The sequence below is a fragment of the Canis aureus genome, chromosome 38, assembly GCF_053574225.1.
Source record: "Canis aureus isolate CA01 chromosome 38, VMU_Caureus_v.1.0, whole genome shotgun sequence".
In the NCBI taxonomy this organism is placed as follows: Eukaryota; Metazoa; Chordata; class Mammalia; order Carnivora; family Canidae; genus Canis; species Canis aureus.
In genome coordinates, this window is record NC_135648.1 from 6734871 (window position 1) to 6754252 (window position 19382).

Sequence of the window (19382 nt, forward strand, 5' to 3'; positions counted from 1 at the left end):
TTGTACACCCAACAGTTGGTGCAGTGCACGAGGTATAATAGACATTCACTAACTGTATTTGGAATGAATGAAAACAAGTCTGAAACTGCAATGAATGACTTGATCAGGCCTCAGGAAATCCATCTAGATTCTTGAGTGGCACACAAAGCCTCTGACCCTGATAATTTAGACAAAGGGTATATTAAAGGTCTTATTTATTTATTTATCTAGAGAAAGAAAGTTGGGGGAGGGCAGAGGGAGAGGGAGAGTCTCAAGCAGACTCTCCACTGAGTGCAGAGCCCAATGTGGGGCTTGGTGTCATGACCCTGAGGTCGTGACCTGAGCCAAAATCAAGAGTCAGATGCTTAATTGACTAAGCTACCAAGATCCCCCTAGACAAAGTGTATTTTATTGGAATGACATTGCAAGAGTCCAAGAATTGAGAGGAGTCTAGAGAGTTAGGCTTGGAAGTGGGCAGGAGTCAAGGCACCCTCAGGAAACTAGAAGTCAGGACTCATGCAACAGGAATGTGGTCAGGGTCATATTACTGGGGGCATAGCCTCTGGTTACTTTTTAAAAAATGTCTTTACATCACCTACTAAATGTTCAAGGTCCTAGGAAAGAATCTATTAGCTGTGTTACTGTATGATAGCATGGTGGGAAAAGTTTGATCCATTGGCTTCCAAAGTAGGAGGTGGGCATCTGGGTTTCCCATCCCACCAAGGCAACCCACAGAAGGACAGGACAAGGGAGCATTTTAGAAGACAGGTCCCTGATTTCCAAAGGGATGCAGTGATGCCTCCCATCTCTTCTCCCTGCTGTTGGATCCCCTGACACCACTGCCAAGGCTGGAGGGAGGGAGGAGAGGGGCAAGGGTGGATGAAACCGCTGCCAGACTCCCACTCTCCACCTCCATATTCTAGCCCCTGCTACTCTGAAGTGGACCCTCTTCCACTTGGGAGGCAGGGGGATTCCCAGAACTGGTTTTATGGAGAGGAAGATGGGCTTCTGGGTCTCTACAGTCAACCCCAGCTCATGCCCTTCTCTCAGAAACACTGAGATGACAGAAGATGACATTTGGTTCTTAGATTAAACAAGCTTTTATGGGTTGACTTGAGACCTTAGTCACTATGTGTTACTAGTTTCCAAGCAACATTCTTTCTCCTTTTCTCCCTTTCTTTACAAATGTTTCTTGAACAGCAGCCATTAGAAACCAAAATAGCCCCTTTCTTAATGGCACTCATGGTCTGGTGGGAGAAAACACATGTGAAACAAACAACTACACAACAAAGCATGTATTTGCAAACTGGCTCTGTGCTACACACTGTAAGTAGTAGGTTCTGTGATGGGGACCTGATTCAGATGGGGCAGAAACAGAAAGGCCTCTGAGGAGGTGACATGAAAGCCACAGACCTGAGTGAGTGGTGGGTATGCTGTGCCCTGGCAAGTGTTTCTTTGCCAGGGCTCCATCTCACAAAGTTTTCTACCATGGATGGTGTTCAGGTGTATGTGGGTGGGGTGGGGGGCATGATGTTGTTATCACAATGATTCAAGGAATACTACTGGGAATTAGTGTCCAGAAGCAGAAATTCTAAATGCTAAAGATGGTTCTGCACAACTTTCCTGCTCCAAATGCCAATAGCACCTTCATCTAAGAAGCCCTAGAAGCTGGTGGCACTGGAACCCGGGTGGCTCAGTCGGTTAAGTGTCTGACTCTTGATTTTGGCTCAGGTCATGATCTCAGGGTTGTAAGACAGAGCCCTGCATCAGGCTCTGGGCTCAGTGGGGAGTCTGCTTGAAGATTCTCTGTGCCTCTTCCCCCACTTATTCTCTTTCTCTGTCTCTCTCAAATAATTAAATAAATCTTTTTGAAAAAAGAAAGAAAGAAAGCCTAGAGGCTGAAGTCAGTTTCCTGGCAGCTGACCTTTTCAGAGAGCTGCTCCTTAGCAGTGATTGCTCTTGAAATCCTGGGGTGGAACCAGATTGGCACAGCTTGAGTCCTCTTTGTCCACCCCCTAACCAAGCATGGTGGCCAGGGATGGAGTGGTGACTCAGAGTGGGAAAGGGGTGAATTTGATGAGGAAAATAGTGGAGTTGTTGGCAGAAGATGAGGCATGGCTGCTGGGCAGGCCAAGTAGTTGAGGAGCATGGCATGGGTGAGAAGGGCAACCATGCAAGAGGCTAGATGGGGAGGCCAGACCATTTTGGGCCTTGTCAAAGACGTTAGACTTCTCTGAAATGCCCTGGGAAACAGCAGACAGGTTTTAAGCAGGGGAAGAGGGTGACAAAATCTGTGCCACACGTCAGAGCCTTGGATAAGTTTAGGTTTCGTGGGCATCTGGCCCAGAACTTCCTCCATAGGAGGAATACTGTATCTCCCCTGCCTCTCACCTTCTCCTTTCTCTTATCCATTCAGAAAGTGTAGCTTCCTTGTCTTCTGTTTAGAGGCAAAGGACAAAGGCAGAATTGGGCTCTGGGAAAGCACTGATCTTTCACTGACCTCTATCAAGTGTGACTTTATGAACCAGATTACATTTCAGAATTTCTTTCTGCTCTGGAGATAAGAGGTAGGACTGAGTGAGTGTCCTCATCCCAGGAAGTCACTGGTTTCATCCAATTAAGGATCTAGTGGAAAATCTTTTTCCATCCCAGGGATGTTTATGCCACTGGGGCCAAGGCCAGGGCTTTGCCAGCGCGTCTTCGCAAATTTCTGCAGCAGCAATGATTCCCATTTACCTTTGGGTCATTAATGAGTTCGTTCAAGCAGGCCATTTCCAACACCAGCCCGTGACTTGCCCTGGGTTTTGCTCCCAAGCAGATGTAGTTCCCATTTACCCCTGATTACGTAGTATTTTCATGCTGCCAGCATTCCATGTAGATGAGAGCATTCCCAAAGAGGCCAGTTGAAGTTGGAGCACTACTTTTATGGAAGTCATTGTCAAATGCGTCACTGACGCCCATGTCAAGTTGCTGTTCTCCCGTCACCTACTCGTTTTTCCATTGTCTCTCTCTCTCACCTCCTCCTATTCCTGCTCTCCTAACAGGGTCTGTTTGTTTTAATTGTGGGGAAAATACACATAACATTACATTTCCTGTCTTTGCCCTTTCTAAGTGCATGGTTCGGTAGTGTTAAGAATAGACACAGTGCTTTTTCAAGAACTTTTCCAGAATGTTTTCATTTTACAAAACTGAAACTCTGTACCCATTAAACAACTCTCCATTTCCTCTTCCCCCTCAGTCCGTAGAAACCACCATGCTAGTTCCCATTTCTATGAGTTTGGCTACTCTAGATACATCTTATAAGTGGAATCATACAGTATTCATCTTTTCGTGACTGGCTTATTCCATTTAGCGTAATGTCCACAGGGTTCATCTACATGTCAATTTTTTCCTTTTATAAGGCTGAATGATATTCCATTGTATGGATATAACACATTTTGTTTATCCGTTCATCTATTGAAGATGCTTAAGTTGCTTCTTCACCTTTTAGCTATTGTGGATATTGCCACTATGAATATGGGTGTGCAAATGTCTCTTTAAGACCCTCTTTTCAATTATTTTGGGCATATACCCAGAAGTAGAATTACTATTGTTGACTTTTTGAGGAATCTCCACACTGCTTTCCAGAGTGGCCACATCATTTTATATTCCCAACAGTGCACAAGGGTTCCAATTTCTCCACATCCTCACAGACACTTGCTAGTTTCTATTGTTTTGATAGCAGCCATCCTAATGGGGACGAGGTGACATCATGTGGTAGTTTTGATGGGCATTTCCCTAATGATTAGTGATGTTCAGCATCTTTTCATATGCTTTTTGGCCATTTGTATATCTTAGGAAAAATGTCTATTTAAGTCCTATGCCCATTTTCAAATAGGGTTACTTTTGTTGGTGTTGTTAAGCTATAGAAGTTCTTTATCTATTCTAGATATTAACCTCTCATCAGAGACATGACATGAAAATCTTTCCTCCTATTCCATAGGTTGCCTTTTTACTCTGTTGCTCATGTCCCGTGACACACATAAGTTTTAAATTTTGGTGTAGTTTCCTGAGAGTTTGTACGATTTTAGAAATTATCGCATTTCCTTTAAAAACTACCATTTTTGTGGGCTTGCCATTTTTTCCCCTGTCATCCAGTGCTGATCCTTGCGCTTTTATTAGGGTTAGCATTTCTGAATCCTAACTGTTGGTATCAATTTCCACAATATAAAAGAAATCCTTGTATCCATTTAAAATAAGAAAGTGAGATGGGTAGTTTGCTACTTCATTTGGGAAAATGAAGAAGGGCCAAGTGTTAGTGAAGTAGAACGGTAATATTATTAACCAGTGTCTCATTTTGTCGCTAATCAGTTCTTTCTGCCCGGGACCCCATGTAAAAGAAATAGTTATTCCCACTTTACAGATGAGAAAACTGAGAATAAGGAGAGGTATCTTATTCAGCTTCACACACCGGTATGCATGTGAACACCATGAACATTTTTCTATTCTGTCCCTGGTCTCCAAGGTGCCATTTTCAAATTCTTCTGAAAATATGTGGATTCCTTCTCATTGGATTCCTCTACCTTCATCCAGCTCCGTGTTCTGATTGATACCAGCTCCCCTGCCACATCTCAGCTTTGCACCGTAAACTCCACGTGCGTGAGTTCACTAATCCATACCTCACTGTGGAAGGTAGCTTGAGGCTCAGGGAAGTAAGAGAATTTTGCCCAAGATCAACATTCTGGAAGGGTAGAGGTAGAGCAAGGATTTGTACCCCAGCCAGTCTGATTTCAGAGCTGCCTTACCTCAAGTGTAGATCGTGAAAGTGTACGTGAGTCAGATCTTCTTGGCTTAAATTGTCTTCGCACTAGCTGTGCGACTTTTGGCAAGACCTGAACTCCCCTCAGTCTCGATTTCTTCATCTGAAAGCTATCCATTATCTTACCTACCTCATGTGGTTGGCCTGAATGGCAAATGAAATAATGTATGCACAAGTGCTCAGCAGACAGCCTGGCACAGTAAACACCCAGTAAATGCCAGCTATTATTATTAATTTTATAAACAAATTCGATCCAAATGGTGTACACCGTAATGTCAATATTGCCTTACCCTAGTTCTCCACAACTTTTCCTTTCCAGACAGTACATGAGAAGAGACCCATATGGAAAAAAGGTAACTACAGACAGAAAAATCTGAACAACACTGCATTAGACATGTCGGACTTACTCTTTCACATAAAAAAGAAAAGTTAGAGACGGGCAACGGAGAGCTGGTATGGCGACACCATGAAGTCATGAAGAACCAGGCTCTATCTTCTTTCTGCCTCAGTGTCTCTGAAGCATAGTCTCAACTTCCAAGTAACCTAATAGTCCAATATGGCTGCTGGGGCTCCAGCCATCATTCGCATATCACAGACACCAAGAAGGAGGAAGAACTGAAGGGCAGAAAAGACACGATTCTAAGTTTTAAGGAGTCTTCCCAGGAATCTTTCATGATACTTCCATTTATATATCATTGCCTGAACTTGAGTTACAGGACTGGCATTACCTGGTCGTGCAATGGGCTGGGAAATGTGGTCTTTTAGTTGGTTTCATTCCCACTAATTAGAATTCTGTTCCTAGGGTAGCCCCGGTGGCTCAGCGATTTAGTGCCGCCTCTGGCCCAGGGCCTGATCCTGGAGACCCGGAATCAAGTCCCACATCCTGCTCCCTGCATGGAGCCTGCTTCTCCCTCTGCCTGTGTCTCTGCCTCTCTCTCTCTCTCTCTCTCTCTGTGTGTCTCTCATGAATAAATAAATAAAATCTAAAAAAAAAAAAAAGAATTATGTTCCTAAGAAAGAAGGGGAAGGGATACAGGATGGCAAGTTGCAGTGCCTGCCTCTGAGGCACCGCGGGTGCTTCCCTGCCAAGCTGCTGTGTCCCTTACATTCCAGGTTGCTTCTGAGGCTGGAGAGAGTCTTGGGAGGAGAGACTCAAAGATCTCTGCTTATATGTTTAAAAGCTTGGAGTGGCATAGAAGGCTTATTTTTCTAAAAAGATTCCACTGCCCAAAGTAAAACCCTGCAAACCACCAGTGGCGAGGAAAGGCATTGTCAGTGCATCCGAACCAAGACTGAAGGCAGGAGCACTAGAGAGGCATGGGGAGGGGGTAGTCTTGGCAATCTGAGAGGTAGAGGAACACGAATGAGGTAATAAACAAGTTAGCTGTGTGCATGTCCCCGTAGCCAGTCAGACAGGTGAGCACCTGGATTTGTCACCCTGCACACTGAGCTGCATGGAGAAGGGGTGAAATCTCATTCCCTTGTGCAGACGGTTCTGCCCATCTTTGATGTTGGGTCAGACCTGGTGTTTTGATTACATTAGGTTTAACCACAGGTGTGCAGACCTAATTGACTGTTTCAACCAATGATCCCACTGACCTTTCCAGCCCGATTTCAAGCAAGCAAAATCTTGGCTTTTCTAAGATAGTTCTATATTCAACTTTTCTGTTCCAGCAGACTCGCAGGGACATTTATGCTGGTCAGATCATGTGTTCTGATTTCTGGTCCTTGATGCTCTGCCAAAGGGTTGATTCACTCTTGCCTGCATGTTCCTCAGGCCCAGGGTAGCAATGGATATTTGATAAATGTCTGTGACAGAAATTGCTGCTACTCATTCAGCGCAACTCCGTTGCAAAACATGGTGGCCCTTATGGCTCTTCAGAATCTCTCCGGTACGATCACCTTATAATTAGGCTGGGTGTTTTTATGCAGTAGCTAAATTATCTGGAGGGATCCAGTGTGGGACCTCCAGATGCTGAGGTCTGTTCTAGAAAGCGGGGCTTCAAGGAAGACTCAGGAAAGGGAACCCACTGCAGTGAGTGCTTGCTTGATAAAGGCTTGCCCTTGGGTTTGGCCAGGCTGTCCTGGCCTCCTGATGCTGGAGGGAGCCCTGGCTACTGCTGCCTGAGAAATGCCTCTCCTCCAAGGTGCCTTGTCAGGTCCAGTTTAGAGTCTTGACACCGTGAAAGAAGCCCCTGCTCCAAAGGGTGAGGCCCTCCTTCTAAAAACCCTGCTTCGTCCATTCCCTCCTCATTGAGAGCTCACCTCCTGGAGGTTCTGTGGAAGGTTCCCTTTATGACCTCCGCCCCAGTGGCTACCAGAACAGCCTGCTTTCTCTGTCACTGGTCCCCCAGAAAGGTGGACAGGCAGGGTCAGGCTCCAGTTGCCTGACCTCAGGGAAAAATTGTTCCTAGAAGCCCCAGTGGGGACTCCATGATGTCCATGGTCTCAAAAGCCCTTCGAGAAGACATGTGGGGCCCTGAGCACTCTCCAGGTCCGCAGGGATCTGCAGCCAGTGTTTCTTTGGTGGGCATGTGCTTTGCATGACCCATCACTGCCCGACGAAGGCCTCTCTGAACCCCACAGGGTGCGTCATGGAAGAGCACCACGTTGGAGGGAAGATCAAACGTTGAAAAGGGATTTAGGGGAATGTTTCTGTTCCTGCGGGTGCGAGCTACTCTGAGGCTCAGTTCTGAAGCCTTTGTGGTAGAGAGCAGGGCTTCAAATCCCAACTATGCCTCACACTCACCTGGGAGGCTTGTTAAAAATGTGGAATCTTGGGTCTCATGCTAAGATATTTTGAATCAGAAGGACCGGGGTGGGATCAGACATTTGCACTTTTGCCCAGGTCTTTGGGTGCTTTTGAGGCAGCCGCTGGTCAGCGGGTTTCTGGTTGGAAGAGAACAACTTGGTGTGAACAGAGCACAGTGCTGTGGGCCTGCAGGGGCTCCGCAGCCCAGGAGGGCACCGTAAGAATGCGGCTCCGGTCCTCCCACAGAGGACTTGGCAAGTCAAGGGCTTCTGGAACTCTCCACAGGACAGAATAGATCCCAAGGGGGTGAACCGCATTGGGGAGAAGGCAGGAGGGCATTTGGGGAAGACAGCGATTGCGAGTCTTTGTGGTGCTTGAGAGGATGTTAGGAAGAAGGATGGGTAAAGAAAGGAGTTTCTGGATATTTGAAGTGGGACTGGCCTTTTTGCCTCATCTTCTAAGACTTCTCTGAAGACCTACATTAGTTTGCAGCGTTGTTGGGGTTTTTGGCTTTCGTGTGTGTGTGTGTGTGTGTGTGTGTGTGTGTGTGTGTTTAGATGTCACACCATGCTGAGACTGGCCTACAGGCAGCCCAGTTTCATTCAGGTTATAAATGTAAAAATACTGCCCAAGCAGGACTGTGGCAAGGATTTGAGGTAGCCTATTTAAAATGTCTGTCAAATAGTAGATATTTAAAAAAAAAAATGTGGCTATCTTTGGATTACCAGCCATGACTGACCCACTACGCCACTGCATCTATAGCACTAGGTGTTGAGGATGCAGGCTGATGAGGAGCTCCCAGTTTGAGTGGGTTACTTAACTTTTACCATAAGTACAGGTTCCAGAAAGGTCTTATGTGTGATTCAGACACTGCCAGGTACCTGGCTACAGAAGCTCTGAAGAGGAGTCTGTATGGAGCAAAAGCACACATTTAAGAATCTGGCCAGATTCAAAAGTGTCTGAGCTGGAAAGTGCCCTGTAGACCATGGATTTCATTTTCCACACTTTACTGATAAAGAACTGAGGCCTGCAGAGGGGAAGGACTGAGCACTATTAACAAATTGTTACTATTTTTTTTTCAGTGTTTAAAGATGTGGTCATTAGCTATAGGGCATGTCTAGAAATTATTACAATACAGCCCTTCTTAACAGATAGAGCACGAAGCATGACATATCAGTGCTGGAATCTACCTAGGGATTGCCTGGTTCAGATTGCTTATTTTACTAACGAGGAAACTGGGGATGTATTTTATTTTGTTTACTGCTGAGTCATAGCCTCCTGGTGAGTGCATCTGAGCATGATTTGGAGTTGGGGAATGGTACATGATAATACAACGGTCTTGAATTTTTGTTTTCCAGAATAGTGTTGATAAACTGGTGTTCAAATTCGTTGCCTTTCCTTTCTTGACTGCCTGGTTTTATCTGGTCAAGTAGCTATAAATTCACTAGAATAAAGAAAGGTGAAAAATGTAGAGACACAACATGTGTCTACAGGTAGGCAAAGGATACAAGCGTTAAGTCCAGATACGTTTGCATACAAAGTGACATAATGCCTAACAATGGCTTAAGCAACAAAGATATGTAATTATCCTATGTAGCAAGACGAGAAGTCTGGAGATACGGGGGTCCAAGTTTGATGTGTTGGCTCAGTCTGTCATTGGAGACCCCAGCTTTTAAAAATCTTTCAGCTCTGCTATCCTCAGCATATTGGCTTTTTGTCCATAGGCTGACAAACCTAAAATGGTTGTCTCGACTCCAAGCATCATGCTCTACACACATTCAAAAAGAAAAAAATTGCAGTGGACTAGCTCAGTGTATCTGTTTATCATGGAGCAAAATCCTTTCCAGACACCTCCTGCAACGTTTCATCGGTTTTTATAAAGCGAGATTGGTGTCACATGTCTACCAATCCCCAGCAAAGAGAAAGGAGGTTACTCTGTGTTGCTCAGATCAATGACAGTTCACCTCCAAGGTCTGAGACAGGATCCCTTTTGCTTTGAGTTGCTGCCTTTCAAACAATGTGAAATTCTATAAAGAGGAGGCTGGGAACCGCTGGGAATAGACGAGGCTGGTTTGTGCTACATGGCAGGTGAGGTGCTTAGATACTGGAATTGGTTCTGGAGTAATATATTGTAAGAACAGAACACCTTCTAGATAGGTTTAGTTAAGCAGATGGGCTTTAGAGTCAGACACGCTAGGTTTGAATCTTGGCACCAGTACACACGAGCTATTACTCAGCTTTCTCATCTGTAAGTTGGGGATAAGTAATGATACCTACTTCATAGCTTTGGTGGGGTTGTTGTTGTTGTTGTTGTTATTATTATTATTATTATAGAAATAGTAAATGGGTAATATTGTGTGATTATTAAGTACTTGAAACTGTGTCAAGCATATAGTAAGCACTCAAGAAATGTTACTTGCCTTTATTTTGGAATCATCGGTGCTGGATATTTAGATTCTGTTTATCGTCATTTGAATCAAAATTATTTAAGCTCCTTCCCTAGTGCCTAAGCCTGTTGCAGTACTTCTGTAAATATAAAACAGCATCTGGTATAGATGGGTCCCCTCCTGGGTGGGTGGGGGGTCTCTTTTTTAGCCCAAGAAGTGTGGGCAGCATTTCCCTGGCACTTCCTTCTAATTTTTAAACTGCTCTAAAGTAAGTCCTATTTAAAAAGCTTACTCAGGCCCAGGATCAATTTATTTGATCTCAAATTGGATGTTCGCCTCTCAGGTCCAAACCAAACAATGATGCATTTACCATGTCTGCTTTTACATTTCTGGCTCCCAGAGAGTTGCACTTGGCCAGCACTTCATCTCCCAGGATGCCGGGACACACAGCCCACTGGGCTTTCTGTCCCAGGCCCAACAAACTGATCTGATCTGGAAAATTTATAAATTTTCAGAAGACTAGCAAAATAGTTGCCTCCATTCCATTTACAATACTGATGGGAGGGCATGCTTACTTGGAAGCCAATCACCAGATTTCCAAGTGCGTCTGACAGCAAGTGGAGCTGGTGGCAAGAGGTAGAGCCATCACTGTGTCACTCCTTCCAAGACGGCAGGTGGACCAATCTGTTCAAGGTCCTTCTGCCCACAGTGCCCTTGACAAGTTTTGGCATGATGGGTTGTCTGGATTTTACTGCTACCTTTCTATTTCTTCCCAAGAGCCTCCCCATAGTTCTGGACACAAAGAGGTCCCCTGTGAGGGACTCGGTGTTGGGAATTGATGGTTCCGAAGGCACATGCTTCTTGTACAGTGGGTTTCAGATCACAACTGGCAAACATCTGGCTTCCCAACATGGGGGAAAAGGAAAACCTGCCTCTCTTCACATTCTGATTCCAATGTGAACTCTGCTGGGCCTTCCATAAGGTGTCTGCTCAACTTGAGGAAGGTCATGAAGCTGGTAAACTTGGGTTTTGGGTGGTCATCTTGGGAATTGGGAAAATCCAGGGAGCCAGCAGGTGGCTGGAACCTCATCCTGCTGTGACACTGTTTCTTGTAGGCCCTTTGTTCATGGAACTTGAAGTAAGCCAAGGCCCCAAGCAATGTTTGTTGTAGCGTTCTTTTCTCAGCTTCCTTTTAAGGGTGGTGGAGCCTGGGTTCTGGTGGTTTTGTCGCACATCAGAAGCTTTCCCTTTTAGGAGCTGATATTAGAGTCACCTCTGCCTCTTTCTGCATCCCGGGCCCGATGGCTGTGCTTAGCCCCCTCAGATTTCTTTTGTTCCTGGGACACACAAATGCTGCCTGTTGGTCTATGTCTCTCTCTGTCCTTGCTGCAAGTTGGTGACCAGGATGGTGCTGAAAATATGATCTTCTAGAGTCACGCTGCTGCAAGTCCTTGATTAGTAATAGAAGAGCTACACAAGCCATCTGCCTCACTCACATCAGTAAACAGACTGCCGGCCTGCAGGGAGCATGGCAGGGCAAGATATCAGACACAGGTCCTCTCTATCAGATGCAGGGCTCCCAGATTCAGATTCCCTCAGAATCCAGGTGGGAGGAGTGGAGGAGCTATGGCTTACTCCACCTGAGGCTGCTGCTACCCAGCATTGGCTGACCACAGCTACAAAGGATTGAAAACACTGCATTGTAGGAATATCTAATTTTCTCAAGAGAGGGAATTCTATGAACAATTGAAATAGTGTTTTTGACATTTATAAAGAAAAACTATTTTGGCTTTTAGTTGAAACCTCCTGAGCTCTAAATGTTGACCATTAACTCCACGTGAGCTGAACACACGTGGCCGTCAGCATGGCCCATGCACTGCCTGATTGTGACCTATCAGCTGACATTATTCGTTGGTGTCTTCATCCATCCTGGTCACATCTGGGCTGCCAGAGACTTCGTGCTTGCCTCCCAGCGCTGACTGACGTTTTAAGTGCGGCACAGTCTTTTTGGAAGAAGGCAAGCATAACTTGTGAATTACTAAATAAAAAAAATTAAATGCTCCTCTGTTTGTTTTCATCGTTGGCAAGCATTTATATATTCCATCTTGCATATGGAACACTGTAATTGGAGATGTGAGAGGAAGCACATTTGGTATGAAAACTGTCTGGCCATCAAGCATCAAGCTGTCTGACCCAAGGCAGGCTTGGGTTTGAACGCTGGTTCCTCTGTTTTTTAGAGGTTTGACCTTGGGCAAATTACACTCCCTCTGAGCTCTGCTCTCCTCGTGTCTCACATGTGGAAAATAACACCTCCTTCCTGTGACAGTACTGTGGGGCCGGATGAGATAACACGAGAGCAGAGTGCTTGGCACAGGGGGAGGTTCGGTGGTGGTGGCTCTTATTAGCAGCCCAGATCCACGCTTTGGAAATACTGAACACATGCATGGAAAACCCAACCCAAACTGATGGATCAGCAGCTGATTATAACCTTAATGTATCCCACTTCACGTGCCTATTCATGTTTTATTGAACAACTATGAATGTGTTTGGTTATGGGTGCTACCCTAGGACCTCTATTATCTTTCTAAGATCTGGAAAGTTCTGAATTCTGAAACACATTCAACTCCACAGTTTTCAGATAAAGGATAAACAATCTGCAGTCTTCACAATGTGCCAACAGGTGGAGAATGACACAATCCAACCGGAACACAAAACCGTTTGACTGCTGGAAGGTGAGAGCAAATAAATGATTAGAGATGGTCGTGGTGGTGGTGGTGGGGATGTTTAAGTTTGGGAAGGTTTCCTGGAGGGAGTGACCTTGGGGCCCGATTTTGGGAGTAATGAAAGAACCATAGTTGGTGAAAAGGAGGCAAACCACACCAGGGGGATACAGATTACTGAGGGTCTTTACAAGGCTCCTAGCAAGCCAAATCACTTTCAGGGCTGTGCAATCCTGGGAGGAGGAGTGATCGCCTCTAGGAAGATGCACCTGGGGACAAGGAAAAGAGTCTCTGGCTGGGCGAAGTCAGGACATGCACATTCTGATGAAGCACCGTCAGGGTGTAAGTGTGTTCCACATGGCCCCCAAGGGGCCCTTTGCCTCCCCGTGGAGAACTGAGTGTGGATGGTGATGGCTCTCTTCGCCTGACTTCTGCAGACGCCAGTGAGCAATTGCTGCACTTAGAGATGTTCTCCCGGAGTGGGAACAACGGTTCACATTCTAAACCACACATCCTACATCTTTCCCACTCTGCTTGTGTGTTTCTGATAACCTGGAGATGGAGCTGAAGAGATGCTCTGGCTGAGTGGGGAGAGGCAGGGGGCAGCGCAGTGACAAAAGCGGTTTAGGTTTCAGAAAAGCTCTCTGCCACTCAATGCCTAGAAGATGGGCCAAGCAAGCCTCAGAAAACATGTCTTATTTATCACTTGCTTCCCAGTACTTAGGGCAGAGCCAGACACATGCTGGTTTAATTTATTAACAAGCATGATGTCCATCTTGGCAAGGTCTCCTCCCAGCATGGAAGATAGTGCATTGAGGACACATTAAAAGGTGGTGTAGGGACAGGGGGCAGGGGCAGTGCACCTGAGTGGCTCAGTTGGTTGAGTGGCCAACTCTTGGATTCAGCTCAGGTCTCGATCTCAGGGTCCTGGGATTGAGCCCTGCATCAGGCTCTGTGCTCAGTGGGGAGTCTGCTTGGGGATGCTCTCTCCTTCTCTCTCTGCCCCTGATCCCCCATTCTCTCTGTGTCTGTCTGTCTGTCTCTCTCATAAATAAATAAATAATAAACAAACAAATAAATAAATACATATTTTTTTTCCTTTTAAAGGTGGTGCAGGACCCACTCCTTCACTCCATGAGAGTAGTGGTCATCACAGGACAAGGGTGGGGGCACAGCAAGTAGGTTCCACAGTGACGTTTCACTGCAGTTAGATATGCTACTCCTGTTGTCTACAACTGCAGGACAGGAGCTAAGAGGAATACAAGAGAACAGAAAAGCAGTAACCACTTCCCAGGACACTAACAGTTAGGGGTTAGGGTGTACTAATGGGTGCAGCTCTGGGCTCTGACCCTAATACAGAGTCCCCAAGGCTTTCTAATTAGAAGATATTTTTATTTTCTCAAAGTATTTCTTTCTTTCTTTCTTTCTTTCTTTCTTTCTTTCTTTCTTTCTTTCTTTCTTTCTTTCTTTCTTCTTTTCTCTCATCCTTTATTTCTTCCTTCTTGTATTATTCTTCTTTATTGATTTGAAAGAAAGAGCACAAACAGGAGGGGCAGAGAGAATCTCAAGCAGACTCCTAGATAAGCAGAGACTCCAACACAGGGCTCCATCTCATGACCCTGAGATCATGATCTGAGCCGACATCAAGAGACAGACACTTACCTGACCGAGCTACCTAGGCACCCCTATATTCTCAAAGTCTTACTCTCACGGATGGGGACAGTGGTTTCAGGAGGATGAGGTGGACACAGGTTGTGTGGGGACTGAAAGGTTGATTGGGAACTGAAAGTATTGGAAGGGCCACAGAGAAGACACATTATGCCAATGTCATGGAGATCTCCATAGATTTTGGAGAGCGGAGGTCAATCTCTCTTGGCTACTCAAAAGTGACAACTTATTGGTTGCAGACCATTGGTTTGAGGCAGCCTTAGTAATCTAGTTCTGGTTTGCTCAGTTGTCATTTTATCTGAAATTTCCATGCAGACATCAGCAAGGTTGAAGTCACAGTTGGTCCCTATTCTATGTGTGTTAGAGAGGGCTGCCTCACTGCTGTGCTGGTTCAAAGAGGCCATCTTCACGTAAGGGATAGCCCAACACTTCTCAGGATTACATGAATTTTCACATGTTTAGATTCTGGTAACATCACTTGTGGTGGTGTTGAGGATAACAGTAGCTCACCTGCACTGAGCACCGTGCATGCTTTATCTCACACAATCCTCACTACTCCACTTTGCAGTGGGTGCTACTGTAATTTCCATTTACAAGTGAAGACACAGAAGCTTTAGAGAGCCAAATAACTCAAGGACACGTGGTCATTAAACAGTGGACTGAGGATTTTGATCCAGGCAGTCTGTGCTAAGTTCTCGATAAATACTGAGTTCCTACAAGATCATAACACCGCATCTAGCATGGCAGGGATTTCAGAATGGCTAAACACAAACCCCTGTCCCCAAGGAACTCTAATTGCATCCAAGGGTGGAAAGACATCACAAAGCCAATGAAACTAGAACACAAGACAGGTATATAAGAGATGAGCAGGGTATAGTCAAGATGTCAGACAGAGGGATCCCTGGGTGGCGCAGCGGTTTGGCGCCTGCCTTTGGCCCAGGGCGTGATCCTGGAGACCCGGGATCGAATCCCACATCCGGCTCCCGGTGCATGGAGCCTGCTTCTCCCTCTGCCTGTGTCTCTGAGCCTCTCTCTCTCTCTGTGACTATCATAAATAAATAAAAATTAAAAAAAAAAAAGATGTCAGACAGAGGAGCCATGGAAACTGGGATGGCTCCAGGAGAGACTCATGGAAGAGGGAAGGAACCTGAGGAGGCCCAAGTGGGAACCAGAGTTTCAGAAGATGAGGCAAGGCTCTGCAGGAAGGGAGATGGCCAAAGATGTGGGCATGGGATGTGTTTGGTGGATTTGAGGGACAATGAATGGGGCAAGTTGACTGGAGAGAAGTTCATGAAGGGACAGCAGGAAAGAAGAAATTTGGATTGAAAAATCCAAGGGATTGGGAAAAAAAGGATGAAGAATTGGTTTTTCATTCTGTACGTAAGGGGGAGTAGTGAAGTCTTCTGAATGTTAGAATTAAATATTATTTTACAAGGAGTTACTGGCAGAAACGTGCCAGTGAATTGTAGGGGGGAAAGACCCCTAGAAACTAGATCCTTCTGCAAGCTCCAGAGAGTGAATAAAACTCAGAATCCCAAGGTCCTTGGATTCCAAAACTGATTGAATGGGGCCTATGATGGCAACCATGAGTCCAAGAGGAGGGTGGGGTGATTGCTCAGAGTTGCTGTAGCTAAATCATTCCCAATGACAAGTGTCTAGACTAACTGCAGACCTGGAGCTTTGTGCATAGGAAATTTACAACTAATTAATTTACTGATATTCCTCTTCCCAATTTAATTATCTCAAGGATTTTAAACCAGCATTGCCTCTTTTGACCTCACAAGCGCATAAGTCCATTTTTATAAGAGGACATCTTCTAATTGAAACAGTTGCTTATGATCTCAGAAGAAAGGCTCTTGATGTACCTGCCCTACATCGTCGACCCATAGGCTTTTAAAACTCTTTGCTCTTGTCTCAGCACGGTGGCCCTACCACCCCTCATAATTTTTCAGGATCACGACTGTCTTTGACAATCTGATCTCAATCTTAGGGGACTGCCCATCTCCCGAAGTTCTTTATTAGCCCAGATGAGAAACCTGAAGCACCAAGGAATGGAGATGAATTGAACAGAAAATATTTTTTTTAGAAAGGAGAAAGTGGGATAGAATCTTAAAGCAAGAAACAGTAAAATGAACACAAAGAACTTTTTAAAGAAAGTAATTATTTTAAGAATTAGTTTCTCCTTTTCCTTAAAATGTAGCTCAGGAATCCTGGAGCCCTCCCTGTCCCTCAGGGTTATCACAGGCAGCCTGGCCTTTGCTTGTAGAACCCCTTGCCCCCTGTGTCCCCAGTCACTCGAAGAGTAGAGTCTGGAATGTGGCCCAGCCAGGAGTTGCCAATGAGCTCCAGCTATCACAGGCAGAAGAATTAATTTTAGCCACTGGGAAGGGAAGAAAGTGAGGCAGGAAGTGTTGTGGGAATAAAGCCTTTCTTTTGGCTGGACTCTTGCATGTCCTACCATGAGCCTTCTGCCCCTTAGGCACTTGAGTCATAAAGACAGGCCTCAGAAAGCCACTACTGGGCAACTATTGAGCAGGGATGAATTCCAGCTTCTAGTGACTTCCTCAGCCCTGGGGGCATTTGGCCAGAGTGCTCCGGGTTTTCTCACAGCTGGATCAGCAAGGGCCTGTGGGGAGGGATGTAGGTCAGGGTTGGAAGTCGTAGATCAAAGGATGCCAGAGCTCTTGAGTTACAGAAAGGACTACATCCAGCTCCTTACATGACTGTTGGGTGTGATTTATCTGAGGTCCCACAGCTAGAAAATAGGATGATGGCCTAGGGATCTCCCCAGTCTTCTCTCATATTCTTCACAGAACTGCTGGAAAGATGGCTGATGCAGTATATGTGAAAATGCTTTATAAATGGCACAGAATAGGTACATATTATCTATTATATGTGTGCATGGGCATCTGTGCATTACAAACAGATGGCTCTCCTAGATGCTAAACACCTAGAATGTGGATAAGGCCTCTGATTCTGAAGACAGACTTAAGCTTAACCTCCAGTTTCCACCATCCACTTAACTTCTTAATTTACTTAATTTCTCTGAACCATGGTTTTTGTCACCTACAAAATGGGAGTAACCATTGTGACTATCTCGTGTGGTTGTTGTTTGGCTCAGGCCCCATGTACAGGCAAGTCTCAGTAAACTGTCAAGGAAATGAAGTGACACAATCCACTTGCTCCAAATATCCTTAGATGTCATGTTCAGTTCATGGAAAGCATGTTTCCAGCTGCGCTCATGTCTGGCACATAAAGGTGGTCAACGATTATTTGTTGAATCCATGCACAGATTAATCCCTTGGTTTTCTTTGTCAGTTTTAGTCACTGAGGGCTGAATGGCAGGGTACTGACTGCCTGGAGGAAGAAAAGGCTCTAAGTGAACCTACAGAAGGGATAAATGAATTTTAAAACTTCAGCATCCTGGTGGCAGGTGGAGATGCAGTTGGACCCATTTCTGGGAAGGTTTGTGAAAATGGGACCTGACTCTCCAAGCATCCAAGAATTGTCATGATTTCTTTTCTTCCCCCAAATAAAAACGCCTTTTTATGCCTCATTATATATTTGTGATTTTGTATTTTTTTCTTCTTAAAGAATATCCCCCAAACAGTACAAGTTTGAGGCACAACTACACCTGGGTCCACCCCTATGTGTGTCTCCCCTAAGAATAAGCTAATTGGGGTCATCTTTCTCCTTCAGAGGGTATATATCCAAGTCTAGAGCTAGCCTCTGACAGCACACCAACACAATATTAATTGAGTTTCGTGGTCATTGTTGCCTTGCAGGGGTCGACCCAGCCATGAAAGACACAGAGGTCATGGGGTAAAGGAAAATTGTCCTAAATGTAGACTAGGACAGAATTTTTTTGTGAGATGAGATGAATTTTAGAATCTAGTTGTGGGAAGACATTAGCATTTCTGATAAAATGCTTAACCTCTTTTCTGGAAAGTATAGTGGGATTGAGACTTCTCTGAGAAAACTAACCACCCACTCACCCACCCACCGAGCTGACTGTCAGCTAAATGTCTAATGACCTTCAAATGAACATTCTTTTGCTATCTAGTCTAATGATGATTATCCATCCGTTCTCTCCTCCTCTAGGGTTTTCCTACCAAGAGGGAATCTCTGGATGGGTCTCCTGGAGGCTATGTTTCTTGTAGCAAGATTGTAACAAATCTTGGACCAATCTCATAACCAGGATGTCTGCTTCACTACTCCCTGCTGCCATTTGTCATCCTTTGAACTACCTTGACAACCCTCACCCATTATGTACATTCTTTTGGGACTTTCCTTCTACATTTTGTCTTGTTAAATATCCCTATGGAGCTATCTTCTCTCCTCAAAACTTGAAAAGCAAGTTTTGTTTTGCTTTTTTCCAAACAAAGATACAGTGTCCTGTTCACTTCTTTCATCTTTGTTTTCCCTGCCTTTCTCTCTGACTGCTGATCCTCCCACCCCCACCCCGGAGTCTAGCATAGGGATGGTGCATAAACAGGACTCAGTATGTGTTGGATCAGGGACTGGTTGTTTCCTCGGAGGTGCTGGGAAGCAAGCCATGTTATGTCCCAGGTCACTTTGACCTGGTCAAGGTAACACACCTGCCAGACTTGGGCTCCCTCAGTCATAAACCGGAGCCACAAGCCAAAGCCACAAACCTGGGTCTGGAACCTGAGAGGGGAGTACAGCATGAGCTTTTTGAGTTGGTGGTTTTGAGTGTGGTTTGCAACCTTAGAGCAGAGAACACTTCTCTGTTCCTACAACTGGCCACCCCAAGCCTTTATTTTTGTGTATGTATGAACTAGTATTTGAAAATTCACAATGATGGGCTTGGTTCAAGAAGAAATGGGCCCATCAAACACACATGGTCCTTGAAGCCATCCTTTGACCTGCTATAGAATTAGCTCTCAGTGATTGATCAAAAGGTCTGACTGGGCTCAGGTGCAGACATTCCCACTCACTTTGTGTGTGACCTCCGGGAGTTATTTCATCTCTCTGGGCCTTATTTACCCATTTGTAAAATGCAGCCTTGCCAAAGCTCAGTAATGAAATGAACCCTTTTGAATTTCAGTTTCTCCGAT

The 19382-nt window shown here is 45.2% G+C and overlaps 1 long non-coding RNA gene across 1 annotated transcript; it reads left to right on the forward strand.

Moving 5' to 3' along the window:
- The first annotated feature begins 12317 nt into the window (after window positions 1-12317).
- Window positions 12318-17863, forward strand: LOC144307317 (uncharacterized). The gene is made up of 2 exons (XR_013374207.1): window positions 12318-12648; window positions 17623-17863. It is a non-coding gene; the product is annotated as an uncharacterized LOC144307317 (long non-coding RNA).
- Window positions 17864-19382: the final 1519 nt, after the last annotated feature.